The sequence below is a fragment of the Fukomys damarensis genome, unplaced genomic scaffold (assembly GCF_012274545.1).
Source record: "Fukomys damarensis isolate Sample0158 unplaced genomic scaffold, DMR_v1.0_HiC HiC_scaffold_5, whole genome shotgun sequence".
NCBI lineage: Eukaryota > Metazoa > Chordata > Mammalia > Rodentia > Bathyergidae > Fukomys > Fukomys damarensis.
In genome coordinates, this window is record NW_022900917.1 from 62,889,243 (window position 1) to 62,906,887 (window position 17,645).

The 17,645-nt window shown below is 40.7% G+C and overlaps 1 protein-coding gene across 7 annotated transcripts in view; it reads right to left on the bottom strand.

Moving 5' to 3' along the window:
- Rad52 (RAD52 homolog, DNA repair protein) overlaps positions 1–2,630 on the bottom strand; it is a 34,988-nt gene extending 32,358 nt beyond the window's left edge. For 3 of the 7 annotated variants that reach the window (XM_010630354.3, XM_010630351.2, XM_010630350.2), the window contains exon 1: positions 2,509–2,626. The gene's annotated coding sequence lies outside the window, so the exon portion shown is untranslated. Of the gene's footprint in view, positions 1–2,508 lie in introns of all 7 variants that reach the window. The other 4 variants (XR_781455.3, XM_010630349.3, XM_033760748.1 and 1 more) reach the window with 3 other exon arrangements.
- Between the last annotated feature and the right edge of the window lie 15,015 nt (positions 2,631–17,645).

Below are 17,645 nucleotides of genomic sequence, written 5' to 3' on the forward strand. Positions count from 1 at the left end.
ACACACTTGTAATCCCAGCTACTCAGGAGACCATGGCAGGAGAATCACAAGTCATAGCCAGCCTGGACAACTTAGGGAGAGCCTGTTCCAAAATAAAAAGTAAAGGTCTGGTATTATTCAGTACTACAGGGCTTGCCTAGTATTCATGAGGCCCTGAACTCAATCTCCACTACTGGAAAAAAGAGCCCTGCATTCCTGCAAATCCCCAGCATTTCCCACAGCCTCCACCAGCAGAGTACCATGTGAAGGGCATTTTAGCTTTCTTTTAATTTCTCTCTAAAACTGTCACTGTGGAATTAAAAATGAGATCATGGAATGAAAAAAATTAAGTTACAAAGGCTGGGAATTTATCTTAGTGGTGTTGCCGCCTAACTTGCAAGCATAAGGTCCCAAGTCTGATCCCTGGTACGAAATAAAAATAAAAATAAAAGTTACATACACTGAAAGGTATTCACACTAGGTCTTCTGCCCTTGAATAATTAAATTGGTTATAATGTCAGTTCTCGTTATTCACAATAGTTATGTTCTAAATGCCAGCAGGAACACTAAACCACTCCTGCAAGGAAACACAAGAGTGCTCAACAGTCAATATATGTGCTATGTGTGTTTCTGTAGACTCAGAGCCAACAGCACTCTTAACTCTAACAATGCTCATCCAAAATAACCTTATCTTTTCCCTGTACAGCACATCACAGTCTTCCTGCACTCAGCAATGAGACAGCACTTCAGCACTATGCTAGGGATCATTTTAAACAGTGAAACCAACAAAAACACAACAACACACAAAGTATACTTTAAGAGTGACACCCAGGAAGGTTCTGAGTGGAAATGAGCAAGGCACCCTCTTGTTTGACAGAAGCTGGGAACATGTGCATTGGGCAACTGAAATGCAACCCTGCCCACTAGAACCCTGGAAAGTGCCAGGAGTGTTGATTTGAGGGTTGGAAATAAATGTCAGTAAATAAGCTGAGTGGGATGGCACTCGTCTGTAGACCCAGCATGCAGGAGGCTGAGGCAGGAGGATTGCCATGAGTTTGAGGCCAGCCTGAACTATATAGTGGGACTCTGTCTCAAAAAAAAAAAAAAAAAAAAAAAAAGTTAGTGAATATTTGAATTTGCAAATACAGAATCTATGAATAATGAGGATGGACTGTAGTTATTTTTAAGTAAAACCTCTTTCCCACAGCTAAATTTAATGCATTCATCTCTGACTACATAATTTCTATAACAGGGTAACAAACCTCAGCACACATCCACGGTTGCCAGAAAACAGGCTGCAAAAACCAGTCAGCTGCTAACACATGCTGCCCTTCGTGGAGAAGGAAGGTGACTTCGGGGTCTGATTATTTCTGCCTTCCCGAGAAAATCTGCTCACTAATGCATCTCTGCCATTAATGGTGTGACAGGTGCTGAACTGAGACTAGAAGGCCTTTAAAAAACAAACTACCCTAGAATCAGGGATTTATCTCAGTGGAACCGGGCTTGCCTTACAAGTACAAGGTCCTGAGTTTGACTCCCAGTGCCAAAAAAGAAAAAGAAAAAGAAACAAAACAACAACAAGAAAAAACCCAGACTACCCTAAAAGACACAGACCTGTAGCCAAATGCAGGTCTGACTCCATCCCAGAGTCAAATGAAGGTTTCCAAGAATTTAGTTTTAAAATGGGTTTCCCTCAGACTGCAAGTTGTGGACGAAAAATAAGACTTTAAAAGGTATAAATAGTCATCAATGTCCATCAACTAATGGAGAATCAAAATATGACATGTAACCATGCACTAGACTATTATTCAGTCTTAAAAGAGAATGAGGCACATACTACAATGCAGATGAACGTTGGAAATACTGTTCTACATAAAATAAGCCAGACACAAATATGACTCCACTTAAATATGGAGGTAAATTCATAGACAAGAAGTATCAGCAAACTGCTGGGTATAGGGAGATATGAGTGGTGTCTGATAGAGGCCTTCAGGGTTTCTTTCTGGGGTGCTGGAAATGTTCTGAAATTAGAAAATGGTGCTATTTGTACGTGCTTGTTAATAGACTAAAACACCGAATTGTACACTTTAAGAGAGTGAATTAAATTATCTCATTCTTAGAAGGCTTTATACTTGGCTAAACTAAATGTCAGAAATTCCTTTCAAGCTGATCATTCCTTTCCATCTTTACCCACCCTTCCAAATGCATCCAGCTACTGACATCTTCTGTCAACAAACAGCACTGACAGCGCCTCACTGCCGTCCTGGCCCGTCAGGTGGGGTCCAGAGGCTCGCGCTACGCGTGTCCCCGCCCCCCCAACCAAACTGTCGCGGAACCTTGACCCCGGACCCCTGCAACACCGCACTAGGGAATCAGAGCGGGCCGCTGGACTCAGTCCTAGGCTGAGCCCCACCGGACGAGCTCAACCATCAGCCCAATAGTTCGAATCTGAATCCGAGCGATGCCCACGCTCCACAACCCTCACCCGCGCCGGTGCCGCCCCAACTGCCCGAGCCCCTCCCCACTTACCCGCCCTGAGCAGCGCGCGGGCACTCAGGACGCTCGGCTTAGGAAGTAGCCCAGCCAAGTACGCTTCGCGAAGCCCTATGGGGCAGCCTGGGAAGGAAACGCAAGGGACTCTGGGAAGAAGGTCCGCAGCCAACGCCCACTCACAGGACTCCCTGAGGGCGGGGTTCAAGAGGAGCTGCCACAAACTAGTCGGAGGAAGAGGAGAGCCGCAAAGCAATTTTCTCTCCGTCCTCACTCTTTTTCCGCTGCTTCTGCAGCCAAGGCCCCTCCTTCTCTAGGTCAGCAGCGGCCTAAATCTCTACGGCTCCCTAGCGACCTCTTCCCGGGTATGTGGACTTACGGCCGGCTGTTTCCCGCGATCGCACGTTGCCTTACACAACACCAATAGCATTAGGAAATGGGCTGGAGGATCTTCCCATACCTGTGTAAGACTTAAAGTCTCACTTCCACTCCACGGAGCGTGAACAGCCGAAAGGGCCTCCATGATGCTGAGTCCTATAGCCCAATGATTCCTCTGGAGGCAAGACCCAAGGCCTTACTTCCGAAAGCCGTGAACAGCCAAAAAGGCCTCCACGATGCTGGACCCTAACACCCAGCAAGGCTCCGGGAGCTCGACGGAGAAACGAGAAACCCAGGAGGGAACACACCAGGCTAGATGATAAATAGACCTTTATTAGTCTGGCCAGATGGCACTCCCGGAGCCCGGAAGCTCAGAGGCAACTGCTCAGGGGCGGAGGTCCTTTTTATAGGATTTTTCTAAACAAAAAGTCAGGGCATTCACAGAACTACCAGAGGACAAGATTCCAAACACATTGCTTATCTCATGCAGGAAATGTTCTATGGTCACCTTTTGAGATACCATTTGCCCCTGGGCGGGCTGTTAGCCAAGTTAGCAATTAGCATATGAAGAAGCACAGTCTCTGGCCTATTAGCATGGAGTCACTTTAGTTTATTCAAGTCTTACATCAGCTTAAATTAGCGAGGACCTGAGAGAAATGACAATGACAATTTGGAGAAAGCCTTTCTTAGACTGTCCAGGAACTAACCTGGTTTGGTAATGTACGCCTGTAATCCCAGCACTTGGGAGGCTGAAGCAGAAAGATCGCCATGAGTTCAAGGCGAGCTTGGACTACATAGCCATACCCTGTCTCAAAAATTTAAAAATTAAAAAAAAGAATGCCCAGGAACTGCCAGTTGGAACTAAGTGGTGTTTACACATCCTATTAGCTGTGCTCGAAAAGCAGACTGAAAATTTTAGTCATCAAGATAGAGGAAAGGATATAGGACCTAATAGGGAAAATATTTTAACTCCCAACCTGCTGGATGGCTGATACGCCAAGTTCATGTTCCTCAGAATCAAAGAATGAATTCTAAGGAACAACAGAAGTCAAGACTAGAAAATTTAGATCATTCCTTACACTGAATGTAAAATTTACACCAACACCCATCCTCAAACACACACTACACTACACAGGAAAGGAAATGGGGAGCCTATTAGGTCCCCTAAATCTAGGTCTAACCCTACTCACTAGCCAAACACTGCCCATTATATCCAGACAGCAATACTCAGGTCCTTGGAAACCCACAGTACACCTCACCCTCAAAAAGGTCAGTGCACTAACCTTCATTCGCACATGCCAATTATCAGGTACATGAATTCCTTCCTTGTCATGCTCACTATCCTAATCCTAACCCCAACCAACAACCTGATTCATAAATTTCTATAGGGCGGTACTTGAAACCTTGCACTGTGCCTAACCATAAGGCAAAATCTCATGCTGATGCTAAGAAACCCACACTCCAATACCCAGTTAGAGAAATTCCAAGGCTATCACTCACCCTAACCCTAACCCTAACCCTAAACTGAACCCTAAGCCCTGAGGAGGTGCCTATACTCCTAGATTATTGCTAACACTGAAAGTCAAATTAACACCAACACTCACCCTCAAATACACACTACACTACACAAGGAGTGAAATGGGGAGCCTATTCCTTCCCCTAAATCGAGGTCTAACCCGACTCGCTAGCGAAACATTATCCATTATATCCAGACTTCAATGCTTAAGTCCCTGGAAACCCAGAGTACACCTCACCCTCAAAAAAGTCAGTGCCCTCACCTTCATTCTCACATGCAAATTGGCAGGTACTTCAATTCCTTCCGTGTTATTCTCACCAGTCCTGACACTAACCCTAACGGACAACCTGATTCCTAAATTCCCATAGTCCGTACTTGAAATCCTGCACTGTGCTTAACCCTAAGGCTAAATCTCATGCTGATACTAATTATGAAGCCCACACCCCAATACCCAGATAGAGAAATTTCAAGGCTATCACTCACACTCATCCTAATGCTAACCCTAACCCTAAACTTCAAGGAGGTACCTATATTCCTAGATCATTCCTAACACTGAACGTAAAATTAACACCAACACTCACCCTCAAACACACACTACACTACACAGGGAGGGAAATGGGGAGACTATTCCTTCCCCTAAATCTAGGTCTAACCCTTCTTGGTAGCCAAACACTACCCATTATATCCAGACTGCAATGTTTAGGTCTTTGGAAACCCACAGTACACTTCACCCTCAGAAACATCAGGGCCCTCCCCTTCATCCTCACATGTGAATTATCAGGTATGTGAATTCCTTCTGTATCACGCTCACCAATCCTAACTCTATCCCTAACCTACAACATGATTCCTAAATTCGCATAGGGTGGTACTTGAAGTCCTGCACTGTGGCTAACCCTAAGGTGAAATCTCATGCTGATACTAACTATGAACCCACCCCCCAATACCCAGGTAAAGAAATCCCAAGGCTATCACACTCTCTAATCCTAATGCAGACTCTAACCCTAACACTAACCCTGGGGGAGGTACTTATATTCCTACATCCTTCCTAACACTGAATGTCGAATTAACACCAACACTCATACTCACACACACATTACACTTCTCAGGGAGTGAAATGGGAAGCCTATTCCAACCGCTAAATCTAGATTTAATGATACCTGCTAGCCAAACACTACCCACTATATCCAGACTGTAGTGCTCTCTGGCCCTTGGAACCACACAGTACAGAACACCCTCCAAAAAGTCAGTGGCATCAGCTACATTCTCAATTGCCAATTATCAGGTATGTCTGTTCCTTTCTTATCAACCTCACCAACGTTAACCCTAACCCTAATGGACAACATGATTCCTAAATTCCAATAGGGCAGTACTTGAAATCCTGCACTGTTCCTAACCCTGAGGTGAAATTTAATGCTGATACTAAGGTTGAAACCCACACTGCAATACCCAGGCAGAGAAATTCCAAGGCTATCATTTCACTGTAATCCTAACGCTAACCCTAACCCTAACCCTTGAGGAGGTACTTTTATTGCTAGATCATTCCTAACATTGAACATCAAATTTACACCAACACTCATCCTCAAACACACACTAAACTACACAGGGATTGAAATATGGAGTCTATTCCTTCCCCTAAATCTAGGTCGAACCCTACTCACTAGCCAAACACTGCCCATTATATCTAGAATACAATGCTCAGGTCCTTGGAAACCCACAGTACATCTCACCTTCAGAAATTCACTGCCCTCACCTTCCTCCTCACATGCAAATTATATGGTATGTGAATTGCTTCCGTATCATGCTCACCAATCCTAACCCTAACCCTAACCCTAACTGACAACCTAATTCCTAAGTTTCCACAGGGTGGTACTTGAAATCTTGCACTGTGCCTAACCATAAGGCAAAATCTCATGCTGATTAAAACTATGAAACCCACACCCCAATACCCAGGTAGAGAAATTCCAAAGCCATTACTCACCCTAAACCTAATGCTAACCCTAACTCTAACCCTCCAGAAGGTACTTATATTCCTCTATCATTCCTAAAATTGAATGACAAATCAACACCAACACTCACTCTCAAACACACACTACACTACACAGGGAGTGAAATGGGGAGACTATTCCATTCCCTCTATCTAGGTCTAAACCTACTTGCTAGCCAAGCATTACATCAAGACTGCAATGCTCAGGTCCTTGAAACCGCACAGTACACCTCACCCTCAAAAAAGTCAGTACCCTCACCTTCATTCTCACATGCAAATTATCAGGTATGTGAATTCCTTCCATATCACTTTCACCAATCCAAAGCTTAGCCCTAACTGACAACCTGATTCCTAAGTTTCCATAGAGCTATACTTGAAATCTTGCACTGTGACTAACCCTGAGATGAAATCTCATGCTGATACTATGAAACCCACACCCTAATACTGAGGTAAAGAAAATCCAAGTCTATCACTCACCCTAATCCTAACGAAAACCCTAAACCTAACCCTAAATCTGGAGGAGGGACTTACATGCATACATCATTCCTACAAGTGAAAGTCAAATTTACAACAACAGTCACCCTAACCCTAACTGACAACCTGATACCTAAGTTCCCATAGGGCGGTACTTTAAATCCTGCACTGTGGCTAACCCTAAGGTGAAATCTCATGGTGATACTAACTATGAAACCCACACCCCAATACCCAGGTAGAGAAATTCCAAGGCTATCACTCACCCTAATCCTAATGCTAACCCTAACTCTAACCCTAACCCATGAGGAGGTACTTATATTCCTAGATCATTCCTAACACTGAATGTCACATTTACACCACACTCACTGCAAGCACACAGTACACTACACAGTGAGTGAGAATGCAAGCCTATTCCGGCCAATAAATGTAGGTCAAACCCTACTCACTAACCAAACACTTCCCATCATATCCAGAGTGCAATGCTCAGGTCCTCTTATTTTTTATTTATGTTTTTTCTTTTTTATTGAGTTAATTGGTACAATCTAGGTCTACAATACAGTTACATTCATTACTGGGATTCTGTACCTTCACATGACAGGTCTTGGTTCTCATTTTTTCTCCTTGTCCCTGCCCTCCCTTCACACCCTCTTCCCCTCCCCATTAACAAATTCTTTATTTCCAATTTTTCATTTTCTTATATTTTTTCTTTTCCCTTATTTCCTTGCCCCTACCCTGCCCCCTTTCCCTACACCTTTACCCCTTTTCTTCCCACTTCACACTTTCACCCATCCCATTAGGATCTTGTGTACCATTATAGTTTTTCAGCCCAGAGAGACTATTCGGTATTTACCCATGTGTGACTTATTTATTTCCCTTAAGAGTATATCCTCAATATGTATCCATTTTCCTATGAATGACTCTAATTTCTCATTCTTTATGGCTGAGTAGTATTCCATTTTATAGAAGAACCACATCTTCTTTATCCAGTTTCCAAAAGATGGGCAGATGGGCTGTTTCCAGGTTTTAGCTATTACAAACTGTGCTGCTATAAACATTGGCGCACATATCACTGTGGTATGATTCTTTTAAATCTTTTGCAAAGATACCCAGCAGAGGGATGGCTGGGTCAAATGGAACCTCTAGCCCTAGCTTTTTGAGGTATCTCCATATTGATTTGCATAGTGGTTGCACCAGTCTGCACTCCCACCAACAATGGAGAAGGGTTCCTTTCTCCTCACAACCCCGCCAACATTTGTTATTGAGTGATTTCTTCATAGCAGCCATTCTTTGTGGGGTGAGGTGGAATCTCAGTGTTGTTTTCATCTGCATCTCTCGAGTGACCAGTGATGTGGAACATTTTTTCATCTATTTACTTGCTGCTTTTACTTCTTTGTCTGAGAAATGTCTGTTCATTTCAGATGCCCATTTTTGAATTGGGTCTTTATATTTGGTGGGGCTGATTGTTTTGAGTACTTTATATATTCTATATAATAGTCCTTTGTCTGAGGAGCAGCTGGTAAAATTTTTTTCCCACATTGTAGGTTGTCTCTTAGTTCTATTGATGGTTTCTTTTGCAGTGCAGACGCTTTTTAATAAGATGAGATGCCAGTTGTTGATTCTTTCTGCTAGTTCCGGTGCTACTGAGGACTTGTTCATAAAGTCTTTTCCTATGCCAATGTCTTCAGGAGTTCTGCCTAATTTACCAAAACTGCTATACACATTCAATGCAATACCAATTGAAATTCCAACACTATACTTCACAGAACTAGAAAGAAGAATCCAAAAATTCATTTGGAACCATAAGAGACCTAGAATAGCAAAAGCCATCCTAGGCAACAGACACATGACAGTGGGTATAACAATACCCAATCTGAAACTATACTACAAAGCCACTGTGATAAAAACAGCATGGTACTGGCAAAGAAACAGACCTGAGGATCAGTGGAACAGACTGGAAGACACAAAAACAACTCCAGATGTACTCAGCTACCTCATCTTTGACAAAGGAGCTGACCATCCCCACTGCAGGGAAGATAGCCTCTTTAATAAATGGTGTTGGAAAAACTTGATCTCAACCTGCCAAAGATTATAACTAGACCCTTTTACCATGCACTAAATTAAATTCAAAATGGATTAAAGATATAATCATTAAAACAGAAACACTGAACTTGCTGGTATGATTCTTTTAATTCTTTTGGAAATATACCCAGAAGAAGGATAGGTGGGTCAAATGGAACCTCTAATCCTAATTTTTTGAGGTATCTCCATATTGATTTCCATAGTGTTTGTACCAGTCTGCATTCCCATGAACAATGGAGAAGGCTCTCTCCACAATCCCACCAACATTTGTTATTGGTTCATTGCTTGATAGCAGGCACTCTTTCTGGGATGAGGTGGATTCTCAGTGTTGTTTTCATCTGCAACTTTCAAATGACCAGTGATGTGAAAGATTTTCTCATATATTTATCTGATGCTTTTACTTCTTTGTCTGAGAAATGTCTGTTCGTTTAAGATGCTCATTTTTGAATTGGTTCTTTAGATTTGGCAACCCTGATTTTTATGAGTTCTTTATATATTCTATATAATAGTTCTTTGTCTGAGGAGCAGCTGTTAAATATTTTCCCTACATTTTAGGTTGTCTCTTAGCTCTGTTGGTAGTTGTTTTTTGTTTTTCGTTGTTGTTGTTGTTGTTGTTGTTGTTTTGCAGTGTAGAAACTTTTTAATAAGATGAGATCCCAGTTGTTGAATCTTTGTGCTAGTCCCCATGCTACTGAGAATTTGTTCATAAAGTCTTTTCCTGTGCCAATGACTTCAAGAGTTCTGCCTAGCTCATCTTCCAGCAAATTTAGTGTTTCTTTTTAAATATTTAGATCTTTAACTCACTTGGATTTTAGTTTAGTGCATGGTGAAAGATAAGGGTCTAGTTTTAATCTTTGGCAAGTTGAAATCCAGTTTTTCCAACACCATTTATTAAGAGTCTATCTTTCCTCCAGTGAGGATGGTTGGTTCCTTTGTCAAAAATGAGGTAGCTGAGTATATCTGGAGTTATTTCTGTATCTTCCAATCTATTGCACTGATACTCAGGTCTTTTTTTTTGCCAGTACCATGCTATTTTTATCACAGTGGCTTTGTGGTATAGTTTCAAGTTGGGAATTGTTTTGAGCAGTTTATAACAGAGCTTTTTAAACACAACAGAAGTTTTTAAAAATTTTTACTCTAAAGTTATTTTTTTGGACAAATATATCATGAATCTTGAATTCTACATTGGCTCACAAAGAAACCTCAGAATTAGCTGAATTGCAAATGGCTTATATAATTTTAGAAGTTGCTGAATGAAACCCTGCTGCTCATCCTAGAATGAAAGTAGTTATAAGAAGCAAAAAATATGCTGGGGATCTAGCCTCATGGTGCAAGTGCAAAAGCAAATAAAAGCATATCCAAGCAGGCCAAAACAAAAGAGTATTCTAAACCAAATGAAACCAAAGCAAATGTAAGGAATGTTTCTTTAACCTTTGAATCTCTCTTACACCAATCTCTTTTCACACCAGAATGATGTGCAATAGATCTGAATGGCCCCGCATAATAAAGGTCCTTGCCTCACCCAGTTGACACTGCTGAATGACCCAAAGAGAGGCCAAAATTGTGGATACAGTAGATCCTTGGAGTGTGCTTCAAGGGGGAAACCAAACAGAGCCCATCAACTCTGAATGAAATGGAACCTGGAACTTGTACTAGATCAGAGCTCCTGAAACTTTTTTTTTAACTGACAAAAGTATTTATAGACAGCTAATGCAGCACATGGGAAAAGAAGGGAGAATTTTCAGAGATCAAAGGTATTCCTGGCAGGTACTGGAATGTCCCTGGAGTCCCAATAGCAGGTTGAGCTAACCATGAGCAAGCAGTCTCTTTCCCAAGTGAGTGCTAGGACACAAAAAAAATCCCTTCCTGGTCACCCAAAGTGTTACAAGCCACTTAGGCTCATTGGCTCAAATTTGTTTCCTTGTCACCGACCAAACCAAAGGAGGGCAAATATTTGGGTAGAAAGGATTTAAAGCTAGCTTCAAGGCATTAGAGGAGCCAATTTTACCCACATCACCAACTCTCTGTTTTAAGATGAGCAGTGGTATTTTCCAGTAAGCAGGGACAATGGCCTCTAATAGTAATCCACAGTGCTTTCTCTAACATGAATATAATATCCAGGGATTAGCCTCTATTATTGATGTCTGCACTTCAGCATCTAATACTAATATACACAGAATAGCATCAAAGCTAATACAACATTTACTCTGTGGCTCCTCATACTATTCTAATATCCACATTATAGCTCTGTATTAGCAACATAATATCACACTTCAGAGTCCTAATACTAATAAAACATGAACACAGTGGCTTCTTCATATGAATAAATTGTCCACATACTGGCCCCTAATACTATGATAGTATCCTCACCATGGTCTTTTATTCAGTATATACTATTTATTCTGTGGCCTGTAATAACCACACTGTGGACTTCTCAGACTAATATATAAAATCTATATAGAAGCATTTTTTCCCTTGAGACAGCATCTCACAATGTAGTCTAGGTGCCCTAGGACTCAAGTCCTCTTCCCTAAGTCTAAATGTTTGGTTTACAGATGTGTTCCACCATATGTTGGATCCAAATGGCTTCATAGTATAATATCCACATTGTGGCCTTTCGTGGTAATTTAATGTCCATAGTGTAGCCTGTAATACTAATTTTACATCCACCCAGAAACCCATAGTACTATTGTATCTGTAGTCTTAAATACTAACAATATCCATGCCATTTTCTCCTGTACTCATGTACAATCATACTCAGACATTACCCTCAGATACTGATATACGATCCATAGAGTGGTCTCTAATTGTACTATCCACACTGTGACCACTTCATAATACTCAGAGGGTGACATTTCTAATGTAATATTCATGCAGTGGACTCTGAATATTATAATCTCAAGACAGTGGACATTACAGCTTGTCTCAATTTCTCCCCAAAACCTTATCCACTCATAGGTGAGGCTTTTCATACCTGGCTGGATATAGGGTGTGTGATACTGGGATTCAGGGTGTGTGGTACTAAATTAGTCCATTGACTGGAATTAGCATGGATCTGGATGTGGCCAAATAGATTTTCTGAAGACAGAAGCCCCACCCTGGGTGTGGGTGTCACCCTCCAAAATGTGAGGTAGTCTGGAAGGGATAAAAAGGAAAGGGAGGCTTGCTGCCTTCTTGACATGCCTTGTACTGTTTCTCCTCTGTGATGGCCTTCTGCTAAGCTGCCCTCCCTTGTAACCAGCCAACTACGGACTGAAACCACTACAAACTGTGAGCTGACATAAAAGCCTTTCCTTTTTAAACTTTGGGTGTTGAGTATTTTGTCTCAGCAACAAGAACAGTAACTAAGAGAGTGGCATTTAAATCTAACAAAATATGCATACACTGGTGTTTAGTATTATTATTATTCATGTTCCTCATCATTCTAATATAACTTTCACACAGTAGGACAATGGTTTTATGCCTCTGGCTGGACTGCATTTTGGTAGTGTTAGTGTGACAGTTAAGGATCAAGTGGCACCTGGACTGGCTTTGAGATCCACCTAGGCGATTGGTGGAGTACATTTCTTTTTGCGTCTCTATGGGTCATGAAGGCATCACTTTTATGTCTCTGTCTCACCCCTCACCCAAACATTTTTGGAACTCTTCCCATGCTCTGCTTCTTTGCTACCATGAAGTAAGCAACTTTACTCTGTCACACACTTCCTCCATGATGTTGCTTTCTTGGGGCCAGGCAACCATATACACTGAATCCTCCACAATTATGAGACAAATTGAACCTTCCTTTCTTTAGGATGTGTGTCAGGAATAGTTTCTTTACAGTGAGAAAGATCACTAATACACTTAGCTGCTATTGTGGTGTTCCTTTTCTGGAATAATATTGATAATAGAAAGTCAATTTCCCAATAATTTCAAACATATAGGACACCTACAATCATATTAGTACAGTGTTATTTATTCACTCACCTCCTCCAGTGGTTATTACTTTTCCTACTTTGTAAGTCTGTATGAAAAATGGCAGTGTATTTTATCCAAATTTGGACACTCCTAGGCAATCACCACAAAGCCTGCATGTAAGGAGATTAAAGAGTTTTGACATGAATGTCCAGTCCATTATCCAACTTCAATTTCACCATTTGTCTCACCTAGGAGTATTCTTTTTTCCATTTGGATCCCGTTTTCTTTTCTGAAACTTGTTGTGGGAATGTTATCCATTCCCATGATCTTGACAGAGATAAAGAACATATTCCTTTTTGCTTGAATATGTATTTTCTATTCTTCTGTGTATCTATTTAGGAATGGAAGGGTTGAGTAGTGTAGTAAATCTGTATTCTACATTTTGAGGTCATGCCAAAGTATTTCACCCAGTGCCTGCATCATGTGTAAAGTTTCCAGTTTCTCAGTATCCTTACCAATACTTGCTACCTTAAGTTATATGGATGGTAGGTACCATAGTAGGAGTGAAGGAGAACCTCACTGTAGTTGTAGTTCACATTTGCTTAATGGCTGAGATGTTAAGCATGTTTGTGTTTTCATGTGGAAGGGGTGGAGCTATTTGCTCCACAGTCTGACTCTCCATTGTTTGTCTCAGTCATAAGTTCTTGTTTCTTCCATTCACTGAGATGATGACCCACAGGACCATTCAGTTGAGAGAGGCATCATCACATCCAGCTGTTGAATGCTCTCATTCCTAAGTTTGTAACTGCTGGACCTGCTCATGGCACTCCTTGCCATTCCTCAAGCTACAAGTCATCAACAGCCCTACATTAGTTACTTTTTCTTTTGCTGAGATAGAATACCCAATGCCTGAATTTAAATTAGGGACGGTTTATTTCAGGTCACAGTTTGGAGGGGTTTCAGTCTATGGTTATCTGGCTGCAAGGCAGGGAGACCTGGTAGAGGGCTATCATAGAGGTGAAGCCACTCAGGCAGAAGGCAGCCAGCAACACCAGCAACAGCTGTTTCTCCCTTTTCTCCCTTCCAGTGTACCTGTATTTTTGGTGGTGCAGGGTAGGTCTTCCCATTATCCACACCCAGAACTATGCTAAACCACTCAGTGGAGTAGTTTAGTAATCACATACCCTTAATCCCAGTATCACACCATTGACCCCAGCAGCACACACTCTAGATCCAGCCACCTCCAAAAGGCCCCACCTATGGCCACATGAGGCTTTAGGGGAACATCTAGAAACAAGCCATAGCAAGCCCCTTGTCTTGACCACCTGCTGCATGTGAACACTGCATGTTTTTAATCCAGTTGGAAGGAGGTCATTAACATAGGTAGAAAAATGCCCACTGACACCACTTTGCCCTTGTCTCTATCCACTGCATCTTCCTCCTGACCTGGACATCTATATTTTTTAGCCAAGGTCAACTAGATGAGTGCACACTGTTCTTCATTGCCTAGAGTCACCTCTCCTTGAACCTGTGAGATACATGACCTTTTCATAGTTCCTACTTCCTTTCTGGATTTATCCTATTAAAATCATCCCGGGCCTCCTATACTGGGATTTGTCAAGGCAACCCTCAGTTTCACTGGCTGTGTGCATTCCCACCCTTCCTTTCTTGCCTCTTCACAATTTAAGGAAGCTCCAGGTTTTGCAGACCACAATTTCCTCCTAAGCCGTCTCCACCTCTTGTGTTTCTTCCTGTCCCCATTTTAAGAGACCTCCCTGCCTCTGGGGGAAGTGACATGAACCTTTGTCTCCATGACTTCTAAATCCCATCCCACTGAATTAATTTTATATTATGCTTTCCCCTGTCACCCTACTGGGAAGTGAGCTGTTCTGGGCAGGACCTTCTTTATTTCATCCCTATGTATCTACAGGTTGGAAGGGAGGAGGAGGTGAGGAGCAGAAATCAAGAGAGATAAGGAGAGTGACATAAGGATAATAAAAGATAGGTAACTGGACATGATTCTATGATTTATTGGCAGGGAATAGAAATGAGACTCAGCCACGAATTTAAGGCATTCATACAGGAATGTGAAACTTTGGGGTTTCTATTGAAGGAAAATGGCACTGACGAAGGAAAGGGAAGCCACTCTGATCACAGAATGAATGGAGCAGGAAGTTTTCCATGGCTTTCTTGGATAGGGTTAGGTATCACAATTTTAGTAGCCAAGGGTGCAGTTTCAGAAGATGTTTCTTCCTTTGCGAGTCATGGACTGCTGTATAAGCATGGTCAACTCATCCTCTGGGCTGTTGAATTTTTGTTTGGCTATTGTTACTGTGTCATGCAAAACCTTCCACACTTGTGGGTCTGGGCCCTATAATAGAGACCAAGGAGATTAGATGTTTGGACTGCTGAGTGGTTGCATGAGTGTGGGGGTAGAAAAGATGGGGGATAAGAAAAGCACATCACATTCTCAATGAGAGATAGGCAAAGTTAACCCTACATTGTAATCTTAGCCAAAGTCTTTGTTGTTGCTTTATTGGTGTACAAGTATGATTCATAATAAATAGAATTATCTTAGGGAATTGGTAATATTAGCATACTACATCTTCATCATCTTTACTTTCCTTTTCCCTCCTAATCTTTCCATCTTTCCAAACTCAGATCACCTTTTTATCTCCATAAAATCTACCTCTTTTCATTTCACATTTCTTTTATGTAGCTTTTAAATTATGTGTATGTTTTTTTAAAAAAGTGAAACTATTCAATATATAACCCTTTGTGTGTAGTTCACTTCACTCAGCATTATAGTCTCAGGATGCATTCATGTATCCCACAAATGAATCAAATTTATCTTTTTTTTTGAGACACTATAGTTCAGCACCACAGAGATGGAAGGAAGCCAGATGTGGATGTGCATTCCTGAAATTCCAACACTAGGGAGGCTGAAGCAGGAGGATTGTCATGATTTCAAGGCCAGTCTTTGCTACCTAGTGAGTTTGAGGCTAGTCTAGACTATACAGTGAGACCCTGTCTCAAAAAACAAACAAAAAGAAGAAATGAAGAAAAAATGGAAGGAAAGAGAACAATACATGAAACAGGAAAAAAAAAAGAAATTAAGGAAAAAAGTAGCAAATGTAATAAATGTTTCAGAGGATATGGAGAAATAGGAAAACTCATATGTTGCTGGTGGAAAATGATAGATGGTACATTCACTGTAGCAAACATTACGGTACTTCCTGAAACTTTAAAGTAAATTATTCTTCTAGGAATATACAAAAAAATTGAAATAGATTCTCAAAGATGGAAATGCTAATTAGACAAATTTGATTATTACACATTGCATACATGTATTTTACTAAGTATTATTATGGATCAATACTTTTAAAAAGAAAATAGGATCTAAAAATGATTTTCACAATTACCTACATCACAACACAATTCATGGTACCTAAAATAAGAAAAGCACACACACAAAAACAGTTACTGAGGAGTGAATATTAAAAATATGGGGTGGAAAACAATATTATTCAGCCTTCTAAAAAGAAGGCAGTTCTCATAAATGTTACAATATGGATATACCTTGATGACATAAGACAAAGTCACCAAAACATAGCACTAAATTCCCTTTGCGTGAGTTACTGACAGTCATTAGATACGTCGGTACAGAAAGTGAAATTGTGGGCGTCATGAGCAGGAGGAGGGAATGGCATGTTACATTTAATGGAAATTCCCTCAAAAACTTAAAAGATAAAACTTGATCACATAATTACAATGACTTTTCCCATGAAAGCGAGAGAAGAAATACTCCAATAAAATTTTTCATTTTTATTCTTAGCCAAAAAAAATTTTAAAATACCAATAAAATGTGATCAGATGATATCCAGACAGAACTAGATAACAAATACAGAAGCAAAGTTGCTCCTTCTTTCTTTAGATAAGATTTAAATCATAAGTTTATGAGTAAGTTTACCTTCACATTTCTGTTTTTCAGCCTTTATAGAAACAAAACTGTATTGGAAAAAAATGGATAGCAGTTTGTTGGTTATTAGGACCCTGATAATTGTGGGCAATCAGAAAACACTGCCTGGATTCTTAATTTTAAAAGTGAATAAATATTTTCAACAGATCATAAGCCACACAAACCAAAAAGTGAATGACAAAATTAGATAAAATGCTCAATAAACCTAACTTTCCTCCAGAAATACATTTCAAGACGCAACTAGGAAGTTAAAACTCTCTCATTTAAACTTCTCTAATAACACATTTAACTATATAAGAGATGCACTTCATGGAATAGGTAGCCAACTAGATACAGATAGCTAGATGGTCTGGGAATACCAGATTGCTCTAGATATGATATTGGGGAAAATGTATCTTGTTAGGAGGAAAATGTTGAACTTTTATCCCTAATAATAAAGCCTCAGATGGGAGCATCACTAAGACACTATAAGGTTTCCATATTTCAACTGATGAAGTTACTAAAAACTCTTGAATTGATGATCCCTTCACAGGGTGGCTAACGAACTTGTTTGAAACATCCCTCATAATTGTAGCTGGAGTCTGCCCTGGCATAGAAGGCTGAATTATTCCAGATGTGAGAGTCCTAGCCCAAAGATTGAGTCTGTGCCAACTAAGCAGATCTGTGGCATATCAAAAACATTATCTATTGCAATTACAAGAAACTATTGTCTTATGATGAAGAAAGTCAACCAGCATTAGAAAGATGTGAAAACTACAAAATAAAACCCTTTAAACATGAAAATGGGAAAAGGATTCTATAATAAAGAGAGGAAGAGATTGTGAGAGGTAAATTTAATTGGTTCATATTTCACTAACTGCTCTAAGAAG